At 45.7% G+C, this 13,111-nt stretch overlaps 1 protein-coding gene across 2 annotated transcripts in view; it reads left to right on the top strand.

Annotated features, from left to right (window-relative positions):
• The first annotated feature begins 1,185 nt into the window (after positions 1-1,185).
• The window catches only part of EYA3 (EYA transcriptional coactivator and phosphatase 3), a 140,819-nt gene continuing 128,893 nt past the window's right edge, over positions 1,186-13,111 (top strand). For both annotated transcript variants that reach the window (XM_067530834.1, XM_067530835.1), the window contains exon 1: positions 1,186-1,642. The gene's annotated coding sequence lies outside the window, so the exon portion shown is untranslated. The remainder of the gene's footprint in view (positions 1,643-13,111) is intronic.

Below are 13,111 nucleotides of genomic sequence, written 5' to 3' on the forward strand. Positions count from 1 at the left end.
CCAAGGTCTGTTGGTGGAAGGGGCACACTTACAAGCTACACAGAGCTCTTCCTTAGGTCAGTGTTGTTCGATGTGGTTTGAAGGTTTGTCCCTTCTATCAATAGAAGCTGGTCCAATGACAGATATTCACTCACCTTGTCTCTCTCATATCCTGGGACAAGCATAGAGACAACACCACTGCAAACTCCTTGTTATTACTCTAGCTTGTCTGAATTTGGGCCCCAATCCTATAATGAGATCTGCCCAGGCAGAGCCCGTGTCCATGCTGAGCTCATTGCAGGATCAGGGCCTTGCACTGCACCTTCCAAGGGTAGCTCACATCTTGACTTGTTTCTATGACATGCTTAGGGCGCTTTTGGGTGCTCAGCTATAAACAGGATGTTAAGAACATAAGAACGGCCATACTGGGTCAGATCAATGGTCCATATAGCCCAGTATCATGTCTTCTGACAGTGGCCAATGCTAGGTGCTTCGAAGGGAATGAACAGAACAGATCATCATCAAGCGATCCATCCCATCGGCCATTCCCAGCTTCCACCAAACAGCAATCTCTGCCTACCTTGGCTAATAGCCATTAATGAACCTAGCCTCCATGAACTTATCTAGTACTTTTCTGAACCCTGTTATAGTCTTGGCCTTTACAACATCCTCTGGCAAAGCGTTTCACAGGTTGTGCACTGTGTGAAGAAATACGTTCTTTTGTTCGTTTTAAACATGCTGCCTATTAATTTCATTTGGTGACACCTAATTTTTGTGTTATGAGAAGTAAATAACACTTCCTTATTCACTTTCTCCACGTCATGATTTTATAGATCTCTATCATATCCCCCCTTAGTCGTCTCTTTTCCAAACTAAAAAGTCTGTTTTATTAATCTCTTCTCAGATGGAAGCTTTTCCATATCACAAATCATTTTAGTTGCCCTTTTCTGTATCCTTTCCAATTCCAATATATCTTTTTTGAGATGGGGCGACCAGATCTGCACACCGTATTCAAGATGTGGGCATACCAAGGATTTATAAAGAGGCAATACGATATTTTCTCTCTTATTATCTATCCCTTTCCTTCTGATTCCCGCAGTCACCGGCATCGCCTCTGGAGCCTTTTACAAAACGGGAGTCACCCCGGCCGAGGAACAGAGGCTTCCCCCCGCGCTGCTCAGCCGCTTTTCACTCCGGCCCCGGCCCCGGCCCCGGCCCCGGCCCGGCCGCGCCAGAGGCTCAGTTCGCCGGCGGGCTGACGTGACTGGCGAGGGGCCGAGCACGGCTGACACCCGCAGGCGGGGCCCCACCGCGGGCAGGGCCGGCTGCCTACCGCACCAAGCGGCTGCCCCGCGCTCCCAGGCCCGGCCGGGGCAGGCCGCCACGACACAGCCGAGCAGCCCCGCCCCGGGCAGGCCCCCGCCCGCGTGAGGCGCGCCCAGGGCCCGCTCCTAGCCCCCCACTCGTCGCCAGCCTGACGTCACTTCCTGCCGCACGCGAGTTTCGTTTCCGGGTCGCGCGCGTTGCCCTGCCTGCCTGTGGGTCCGTCCCGTCCCTCTCCGACTCCGAGCCGAGCGTGCCTGGTACCGACCCGCTCCCGCACCGCTGCCATGTCCCCCGCGGGACGCGCTGCCGGGGCCGGCTCCGGAGCCGCCGCCTCACGGTAAGAGGCTGCTCCGCTGGGCCCTGAGGCCCCCCGGGCGCGAGCTACCCCCGCGTGGCCATGCGCAGCCCGGACTCGCACCGCGGGACCCGCGCGGTCCCTCCGCCCCCCCCGCCCGGGGGCGTCTGCGTCCCGCGGCCTCTCCGAGGCGCTCGGTCGCGCTGCGCTGGGAGCGTGGCCGGGGCGCCGCAGGGCGTTAGGAGACCGTGGGCCGGGGCCGCCGACCTGCCCCCGGGCGGCTGGGAGCAGCCCCTGCGCGAGCCAGGCCCCTGCCTCTGCCCGTTCTTAGTGCGCAGCCTCTGTGGGACCGGCCGGTCCGGTCCCCCGCAGTCACTCATGTCCCTGCGGCCCCGTAGCCTCTGCCCAGGGACTCCTTTTCTATACCCGGGGCTAGCCCCGCTCCTGCAGCGCGAGCGCCCGCGGAGCGCTGACCGCGGGGTGATGTGTGCCCGGCTCCGGGATACGGGCCGCAGCTTGTTTCAACGCCGGAAAGACCTTTTCTCTGCGCCGCTGCCGTAGGGAGACACAAGACACCGCGTGCCGGGGTGCATGAGGCACGAGAAGGCAGATTGCCCTGTAGAGATCAGTGTGACACCCTCCCCGGGACACTGCTGCCCGGTCATGCCGTCTGTAACGCCATGCAGGATTGGAGGGGGCTTAGTTCACTCTTCTCGTGCGGTGACTTCTTTCTGTAACTGCAGAGGAACACTCGTCTTGGCTATCGGGGAAAAGTTTGCTGTTCTACCGAAGTTATATCGCCATGGCTTTTCCTGAGAACCTTAAAATCATGTCACTCTGAATAGCCCTGAGCTCTTTTTACCCACCTCAATTGGGGTATGATTCTGATTGCTGACAGAGTATTTACAACTTATTAATTAGACCTTAATGTTTCTTATAACTTAAAATTTCAGGAGTGAGCGCTCATTTATGGTTTTGATGATTTAAGCTTTATGTGAAATCAGACTTTGAAACTGTCACTAGCCCATCAGCCTCGAATTGTGTGTTTTGCATTTTGCAGCACTGACTGTAGCAAATCCTAGGTACTGGCTGACTATAATTCTCAACCCTGATTCATTTACCAATTGTAAACATTTTAACCTTTTTAATCTCCAGTTGTAGGATAACTTTTGAATTGGGCTGTATATAAAAAAGTATCCTTGTTTTGCAGTGTGTGTGTGTGAATGGAATTTGATGAAGGATCCCCAGGATAGACTAACTTTTTCTATCTTTCATGTGCCAAAGGACAAGCATAGCTACAGGCTGAGCTTGTTGCTGTAAACAGTGGGCCCCACAAACAGCTGATGACTACTGGATTTATGCTGAGCTGGATCTGGGTCAGGATTCAAAGACAGACAGGAAGGCTGGGTAAAGCAAATTGGAAGCTTTTCATTTGATTGAAACATCTAGTCATTAAGATAAAGTGGTCCTGAAATGTTGTTTTCCTTGGGTATTAAGCTTGTAGTATCTGGCACCAAAATTTGCTGATGAGAGGCGTGTTCGAAATATACATCGATGTTAAAGGGATATTGGCAGGTCAGAATTGCCCCTAAATTAATATTTGGAAAAATTCAACCTGATACCAATAGTTTTTTTGTTTTTTTTTTCTATAATTTGCAGTGCTAGGCCAGTACAAGAGAATTTGAATGTGAAATTGACTAAAAACTATTTTCATTGCCCCACCTGAGAGAAATGGAAAAAGTAAATGACATTAGTGGTGTAAAGTGAATTACATTGTTAACATTCTTCGAGTTTTAATCTGTTTGTAAACTTGTAAAAATATATTTAAGCTGACTATCTCTTTAATAGGCCAAATCAGGGTGTAAGGTTACAATATTAGGAAGTGAAAGATACATGGGGTGGTTTGAGATAGTGTCAAGCTTTGCTATAACAAATATTTATGGTGGGGAGAGACTGCTTAGGGGAATTTTCTTGTCCTTACTTTTCTAAGACCAAAAACAGCTCGACTTTAGGATAAGCATCAGAGTCTGCTGCTTTTTATTTATTCAGTACCACTGTGGGCAGTGCACTTTTGAGACAAATGATAATATTCATGTCCAAGGACCTAACAGGCTAATTAGTGCAGACTGCTGTGTTCATGTTGATGCCCACTGAGGTCAGTGGGGTTCCACCTGAGAATAAAGTTCTATCACTACAGATCAGCTTGCACTATCAGGAACCAGGTTACTACATAATGTGATGAGGTGGTATAGTGATCAGTAAGGAGGTGAAAGGAAGAGGACAAAGATTACAGTAATAGCTACTTTGGCTAGTAATACATACATGTACCTCATGGGGTTTGTAACTTGGCTACTTCTACTGTAAGAGGAAGAATAAGGTTTTATAGGCCTCACAGAAGGAATTTGTTTTAAGGAGAGTTTTGAGAAAGAAAATGAGACATGGTGAGCTGGGTGTGAATGACAGCAAGGAAAAAGGCCAGGAGGTGACACTGGGAAATGCAGCCAAGGAGGTGGCTTGTTGTGTGCTTTGGGGGAGTAAAACCAGTTGAATGGGAAGTGCTGAATTGTGATGAGTTTTGAAGGTAAAGATGAGGAGCTCAAATTTAAAAGATGTAAAGGCAGGAGGAAGCCAGGGCTAGATATACTAGATGTGGTCCAAGCATCAGGCAATGTACTTTTTTTCTTCTTCTTTTTTTTTAACAGTAGCATTTTGATGGTTTGGAGAGTCTAGAAGCAGAGAGATGCACAAGGAGGTAATTGCAGTAGTCAAAGTGGCCTTATCCCAATGTAAATTTTCATCATCCATCTGTACCCTGACACCACCTACAATACAGCTATACATTAATACAAAAACTTGCAGCATATTGAAAACTTGGGATGGAGTAACATTTCAAAATAAATAAACTGACACTGTCCTGATTGTGCGGTCTTATGGGAGAGGGTTTACTCAATGAATGTGTTCAGATTTCTTGTGTATGATATCTGGGTATATGCTAGCTCAGGGCTAGCTGCACCTTTAACCCTTCAGCCTTTCTGCATGCACGCTCACAGGTGTCAGGCTTCTTGTCTTCACCTGTCCTAGAGTGGGATCCTGTGATTCTCCCACTCTTAGGCCATGTCTGTACATACAGCGCTGCAGTGGTGAAGACACTCTGTGCCGACAGGAGAGAGCTCTCCTGTTGGCATAATAAAACCACTTCCATGAGCAGGAGAAGCTACGTTGGTGGGAGAAGGTCTTCTGCTGACATAGCGCTGTGCATCTGACTGCTTATGTTGGTGTAACTTAATGTTGCTTGGGGTGGAATATTCACAGCCCTGGGCAACATACATTTTGCCGACATAGGCTTTAGTGTAGATATAGCATTAGATGGGTTCCCCAGGCCACAATACTCTGCCGAGTATTACTCAGGAGGCTGGACTGGATCCAGCTATCTGCAAGTCTTCCCTTTGGGAGCTGTGACCAGTAGGTTAATATAGTGACACCAAACAGCCTTTTTAAAACCAGGTATTAATTAATATCAACAGCAGGAACAAAGCATTGCGAGAGAGAAGGGTTTTAATGCAAGAGACAGTCTATACACATCTTACCTGTGGGTCTAGGTAGGCCTAGCTTGTCTCAGCCACCCAGCCTGTGGGAGCAGAGGTTGACTTAGGCCTTGTCTACACTAGCACTTATGTCGGTGAAACTTGTGTCACTCGGGGATATTTTTTTTCACACCTCTGAGTGACAAGAGTTTTGCTGAAATAAGTGCTAGTGTAGACAGGGCCTTAGCTTCCCAAGAGTCTCTGTCTCCCTCTTTTAGGGAGTGTGTCCATTTATAAAACCAACTAAGTCCTTTGTCATCTCTGCCCTTTGAGACTAGTCAAATTGGTTTGGCTGGCTCTTTACAGCATTGGGATAAACCTCAAAGCAGATGATTTTCTGCATTGTTCACTAAGTATCGAGTGTTCCCTGCACATACAGCCATAATGCCGTCTGGGCTGGGCCTCTGGCCTCCTTGTCCCAGTCCTGGCTCTTACGACCTATCCTACTTCCCTCTTGTAGGATTTTATATAGCTGCTGCTGTTGATCAGCTGCTGTCACCAAATAGTCCTGTAAGTATACTTAGGCCTTCCACAGTCTATGCTGATTTTATTTTATCTGTCCCCATATAGCATGGACCCATCCCTGTTGCGTATCAGCTCCCTTCTCTGGGAGCGGTAACTCTGGCATCCACCCTGGTAGGGGATAACTTCCCTCGGGGGAGGAGGGGGGGGGAGAGAGAGAGAAGCTTGTACCATAGGAATCTCCATCTTCTCTTTCCTTGAGGATCTTTTTTGGTTATGGCCCTTTTGTCAAGGTTTGACTGCCTTCCAGTCTTTCTCTAATCCCTCACGTTGGGGTGCTCATCATGCACAGTTTGTCATTGATTCCTTTTGCCAGGGATGATTGTCATGCCCACATTCTCACCAATTGTGATGGGGTGCTCTACTCACTGCTGAATGATGCGTCCTCCTGGTGGTTCTGGAGATTAGCTCTGCGAGGCTGAGACCCCTTGCTGTGGTTGCACTCTGTCACTTTCTCATCTGTGGCCCCTTCTCACTGCAGGAGCTGCAGCTTTCATTGTGTGATTCAGCCCTCCAGTCAGGTCACTCAGCTGCTTCCCCTCCTGGGGTAGTCATTCAAGGTTTCTCTCCGCAAGCAGTGTCAGGCAGTCCTCACGCTAGCCGCCCTGACTGTGTCGCTCCCGCAGTGACTCTGGCAGCCTTCGTGTTCATTGCCCTTAGCAAGACCATTCTGCAATGGTTGGCAGGGGAACCCAGGCCCACCCTCTTCTGGGTTCCAGTCCAGGGTCCTATAGCGAACAGTTAAGGTCTGCATATACACCACCCTTACTGTTCTCTCCCCTGCACTCTTTCCTACCATGCTTCTCCCTTACGTCAGGGAGAGCAACTGCAAGCTTCCTCCCTGCTGCCGCTGTTGCCAGCCTTCTGACTGTATAGAAGCCTGGCCTGTTTCCTCACAGGTGAGATTCCTTTTAATTAGATCCCTTCATACAGCCTAAAGCAGCAGTTACCAAAGTGACCCCAAATGGGGTCACACTATCAGCAGATGGGCTGGTGGAAATCCCTTCTTTGTGGAGGACATCATTTTGATTGCAGAGCATGACCTCGAATGTGCAATGCATACGAGGTCACAATGCATCATGACCACCATTTTGCCCTACTAACTGGCATTCTCTGCACAGCAGGAACTCTCACACACGTGCATATGAGGTCACACTGTGCAGAGGACACCATTTTATTGAGCAAAATGGCATCCTTCATGTGTTGTGACCTCATACGTAGGGTGCGTACAAAGTCATGGTGTGTGGAGGATGATATATTGCTCTTCAAAATGTCATTCTCCATGCTGTCTGGAATCCCGTCAGGAAAGACTTTATTAAAATAGGGTCATGCCAGCAGAAAGTTTGGGAACCCCTGGCCAAAAGCTCCCCCATTTGCAGCTTAACTGGCTGATTGGGCCTGCTGAGTCTAATTCAACTCTTGCCAATGTGGGGAGTACACCCCATCACAAGGATCTTCTCCCAGTTGTGATCTGAGTCCATGTTTCCACTAGAAAGCTTTACCGGTGGCATTTTTGTCCACATACGCTTCCCTACATTGCATTGTTGCTAGCATGTGCTTGCTTGATTGCCTTTGCCAGTGTCACGTGTGCTCACTGAGAATGGTTCTATCATCAGACGGTGGAAGGGGGCACTGTGGGTAGGGATTCCAGTGTTCCCATGCCACTGTCCAGTGTGCTCTATTGTGGGAGGTGTTTGGAGTGCATTGTGGGATACCAGCACTCCTCTCAGGGAATGATGGGCACTTGGGGTTAAATTCCCACATTTCCCTTTGTTTGATATGTTAATCTTCTCTTTTCGTGCCATTTATAACATTTCCAAACTTCCTCTCTTACATCCCATAATCATAGAATATTAGGGTTGGAAGGAACCTCAGGAGGTTATCTAGTCCAACCCCCTGCTCAAAGCAGGGCCAACCCCAACTAAATCATCCCAGTCAGGGCTTTGTCAAGCTGGGTCTTAAAAACCTCTAAGGATGGAGATTCCACCACCTCCCAGTCTGTTCTTCCTCATGCTACTTTTCAATCTCTTTGCCATCTCACTGGTAGAAGGAAGCATGGATGCTGAACCAATCAATGGGGTTTTCACATCTGTTTTAGAGACTGGATGCCAAATTCTTCTGTATTTGTGGAACTTCAACAGTTACCAGAGTGGCCAACTGTGCAGCAGTGAAAATGAGAACACCAAGAACGAAGTGGATGATGCAGATAGTGATTGACAACTGCCAGCTGCTGCAAGCATTCACCAACCAAGTATGTGTGGTGGAGCAATATTTCTGGACTTGTGAAATAAGCCCTGAATGGTGGAATCAGATCGTGATGCAAATCTGGGATGATCAGCCATGGATGCAGATTTTTCAGATGTGGAAGGCCACATTCCTGAAGTTGTATTTTGAGATTTCTCCAGTCCTCTCGGGAAGAGACATCAAAAAGAGAGCTACTTTTTACAGTGAAAAAGTGGGTGGCGATCGCACCCTGGAATCTTGCATGTCCAGACTGTCGATCAGTTTGGTATTGAAAAATCTACAGTGCGGGCTGTCGTCATCTAGATGTGCCAAACCATATAGCAACGGCATGTCCTTCTGCACAGGATTGTGACTCCCTCTGGGCAATGTGCAGGAAATAATAGAGGGATTCAGTGCAGTAGGTTTCCCAAACTGTGCTTGGGTCATAGATAAGATACCCATCCCCATTCTGACCTCCCCCACTCTGCTTCTGAGACTATAAATAAAAGGGGTACTTTTCCATGGTTATGCAAGCTTTGGTGAATCACCAGGAACATTTCACTGACATGAACATTGGGTGGTCAGGGAAGATGCATTGTGCTCACATCTTTCAAGGTACAGGACATCTTGAAAACCTACAAGCAAGGACGTTTTTCTCTGATTGGCATATTAACATTGGTGGGGTTGCAGTGCCAACAGTGATTCTTAGTGACCCAACCTACCTTTGCTTTCCTGGCACATGAAGTCATACAGCAGGGACTTGGTGGCACCAAGGAAAGATCTAACTACTGTGTGAGCAGATGCAGGATGACTGCTGAATGTGCATTTGGTAAATTGAAAGGACGCTGGAGGTGTCTCATGACTAGACTGGGTATCTGTGAGACAAATATTCCTATTGTTGTTGTTGCATGTTGTGTTTTACATAATATTTGTAAAGCAAAGTGAGAAATGTTATTGGTGAGGTGGAAAGGAGTGTCTGCTGATCTTCAACAGCCAACTGCAAGGGCAACTATCAGAGTGCTTCGATGCTGCCAAACAGTTCTCAGGTGTTGTGTGGGAGGCCTTCAAAAAACTCTAACTTTGTGCCATAGTATTGCAGAATGTGGCTTTGCTATTGTGACACTTGGTGTGTAAACTGTACTTTGCTTGTATATGAATTGCTAGTTATAAATCTGGTGGAAGGCGTGCAGATGAGACAGTCACGTACCTGATTTGTAACACATACAGTAAATAAATCATGATTTTTACTAAAAACAATTTTATTGAGTGGCTATAAACAATGAAAGAACTTATTTAAAATATTTAAAATAACTTGAAAGCCAAGTGTAAGGTGCTGATTACTCTTGCATGAATCATAGGTCAGTGTATGTATAATCAAAGCAGTTCCCCTTATTTTGCACGGGGGGTGACTAGTAGTAGGGATATGCTGGGACCTTGGCAGGTATGGGGGTTAGAATGTATGGTCCCAGGACAGTGGAATTTTCCATGCAGTGCCATGGCTGCTGGGATAGAAGTCTTTGAGAGTTTTGTTTGCAGTATCTGCATTTGTTACTTGAGGATCTGCATTATATCTTGGTACATGTCTTGGCCCTTATTCTTTTAGTCCAAGCACAACATGAGTGATTTGGTTTTGGACTTGGCCTTCAGACTGGAAAACCAAAGTGCACCGCCTTTTGCAGTGTTTACACTGCATGTTTGCTTTGTTTACTGTTAAAAGTCATATAGTCTGACCAGTTACTGGGTTACTTACAAGGATTATCTGTCATTTTCTATGCACTTTATTTTAATGCTTGGGTATCAGTTTCAGTATATATGTATGTTTGCAATGCATTGATTCTATTGGGGTGCCAGAAGCTACTGGTTACTAAATGTTACAGTATTCTCTTATTTTGCTACCAATATGTGTGTTTAAAATAAACTGTCTACTTCATAAGACAAATAGTTTATTCTTTGACCGTGTGTGGACAGCTGCCATTTTGAAAGGAGGGAGAAGGGACAGAGGAGGAGGGATGAAGGGTGGTGGGTGTTCCAGTACCCATGAAGAAATGAAAACGAAAAAAGATATATTTTAATGCACAAATCTGTGCTACCTTCCCCCTCCTGACTGGATTCTGTGTCTGGGCTTGTTTGAGTTGGGTCTGGCTGGATGTTGAAGAACTGCTGGCTCTTCATCTGTGTCCACTCGTCAATGAGCTCATTGTCCCTGTGCACTGCTGCGGTTTTCTGTTGGTTCTTGGGGTGCCCAGGGCTGTGAGTTACACGGTTACCACCGGCCTCTAGCAAGAGGGAGCCTTGCCCGTAGTGGCTCGGTGTTAGTTCCCTGACAACATCATCCTGACAGCCACTCAACCACTCTCCTCTGGGCTATGCCAGCCCTGTCTTCGCCTTGCAGGTTAACAATAGTTGCAGTCCAGTCCCCGAGTCCCTTTGAATCATTCCCCTGTAATATCCAGCTCCTGACACAGGCTACTCACAGAAATCCCAGATCCTCTGCCCCTGTAAGAGCAGTGTACTCCAGTTTATCAGTTTACCTTAAACCACTGTTCCTATATAACACACAGCACTTATAATAAAACAAAAGGTTTCTTTGAGAGAGAACAGAGATTCTTTTTTAGAAACAAGAGAGAGTGGTGGAAACAAATGTCTGCAATAGAAAACAAAATAATAAAACGTGAATTAGGACCTATACTTTATTAATGGTTACCTTTCCTATCTGATAAAGTAGGTTTCTCCCTCCAAAATTGAGTCTGTTGCAGAGCTGGCTGGCTTCATTGAAACCAGGATTCAGTTTTCCATGAGAATACCCCTGTTCCCCAAAATGTCTTCTCAGTAAAAGGATCCAGGGTTTTTCTCTTCACTCTCTCCTACATTAAATCAGTCTTTTATCTTTATTCTCAGACAGGGCGATCCCGTCTATTGTAAAGTTCCTTTTTTTAACTCCCAGTGGTTTTGATTGTTTGCAGTTGTCTCTGAGGGTTTTCCATTGATAGTCTTGCGATAGAGCAAGGCTAGACTGTTGAGCTTTGCATTACATCACTGCCTAACCAGAGCAGGGTGACAACTCCATCCTGCTGCAATGGGCCATCACCGAGACATTTTATCCACTGCTGACTCACTTTTACCCTGAGTCTATAAAGCATACTTTCAATATAAATACATCATTTTTTAGTTATTTCCCAAACATACATCTCACAAAGATTATGAATCTTGACAAATTACGAAGTTTCTTTAAATACCCAACATGTTTCTCTTTATGGACAAATATCCTGCAACCCGTGTTTGTAGTGAATTTGTCAGGTATAAAGTGAGAGTTGTTTTAAAAAACAAAGGACCCTTTGTCAAGAGGTCTCTGTCACAGGTACCTTCTTCTGGGTCTCATGAGATGTCCACTGCCACTCATCAGGCAGTGACGGGATCCTTGCCAAGTATGGCATCCAGTGCCTCAGAGTAATGGCAGACATGGATGGCAGCCCCAGGTTTTCTGTTGGCCTCCGTGGCTTTTTGGCAGGAATCATGCAGTTCCTTCTTTGTTGGTGTGACGCTGGCTGGACTAGGCGGACCATTTATAATATCATTTAACATCCATATGACAAAATTACAATAATTCATATGAGGTAGGCCATGTCAGGTACCGTTAGTAAAGTTATAGTTTGCTAGGTATGATGATATTGTTTATGTGCATGTGTCATATTTGTACTGAAAGTTATGGATGTGTTTGATGTGTCTGTATTTCAACTTCTGCTGTGTGTCTGGGCGACACCCCAGACAGGATGGCTGCAGCACTAGCCTGCTTAATGGCCCATTAAGGAAACTCACAGATACAGTTACAGCCCAGGGGAGAAGCCGGTTATACACCTGTTGACTTACTCATGTGATCCTGGACTCCATCTTATTTCTGTAAATTTCCACAAGCAGCATGGCAAATGCTGAGTGACATAAAAGGTAGCTGCACCACATCCATATTGTCTTCAGTCGTCAGTCTTCACCAGGGTGGATTGATTTAAATCATGATTTAAATCACCAAGAGAAAATCATTGATTTAATTCAAGTTTCCCACTGATACTTCTTCACATATTTCTTAAACAATGGTGCAAATCTGATTACTAAAACATGTTGTAAAATGCTGTACTGAGTTATAAATTAATAAATACTTCATGTAATTTTTTAGATAATATGATTTTTATTAATTTAGGAAATAGTATATAATACTCATTATCTATGTCAAGCCGCAAATGCAGCAGCAGTACATTAGGAATGGTAAGAACTAAATCACATGCACACAATAGCACTTATATTTTATTAAACTAAATCTTAAATGTTACATAAATGTTTCACGTTTGCGGTTGCAGCAGTCTCTTGAGTTGCTGGCTGATGGCTGTCCTTAAATACTTTTTTTTTTTTCAATTTTCAAATCTTACTAACTCTAACAGACAAGTCATTACAACACTAAATGTATGCTGTCCTTAAAACTTCTACAACTAGCTCTCATCTTCTCCATTCCCACTGTCATTTTTATTCATAGACTGAAACAGAAATACGAGTTTTCCTGCTTTTTCAACTCCCAGTCGATTTCTTAGCTTTGAGTGAATAATACCAAATGATGAAAATATTCTCTCTCTGCCTGCAGAGGAAGCTACTGCTGTGAAAAGTTTGCTTAGCAACTGAAGGAACTCTGTTTCAAGGTGCCCGGCTAATGATTTTCATCAATTCAGGGGAGTGACTTTGTTCCAAACATCATCAGTAAACATGTACTGTTTAAATGGTTCCGCTCCAGCCCTGAAATTTATTATGACTGGCATAACTGAGGAGTCATTTTGATATGCCCATGCCATGGCAGCAGCATCTTCTTCAGAAGTTAGGCATCTACCTTTATATCTGGGGTCGAGAATATTTGCAAGAAAATGAGGTGGAGTTAGTGCTGGATCCATTCGCTTCTTTATTGCCTGCAGTTTAACTTTCTAGTGAGGTATTTCTTTCTTCAGTGTCTCTTGAAATGCCTTCCAAATTTCAACAGCATCAGTAATGCAGCAACAATTTCTCTGAAGTTTGCTTAAGACTATGGATTCAGTATGCTGAGCATATCCTCTACATTCCTCTTTAACCCGATGTTAGATACTTTGGATGAGATATATCCATCTATTTTATCACGGTTTTCTTCACAACGTTTTATGAGAATAGGCCA

The sequence above is a fragment of the Emydura macquarii genome, unplaced genomic scaffold, assembly GCF_026122565.2.
Source record: "Emydura macquarii macquarii isolate MOO-44397 ecotype Brisbane River unplaced genomic scaffold, CSIRO-AGI_Emac_v2 contig_3113, whole genome shotgun sequence".
Classification (NCBI taxonomy): domain Eukaryota; kingdom Metazoa; phylum Chordata; order Testudines; family Chelidae; genus Emydura; species Emydura macquarii.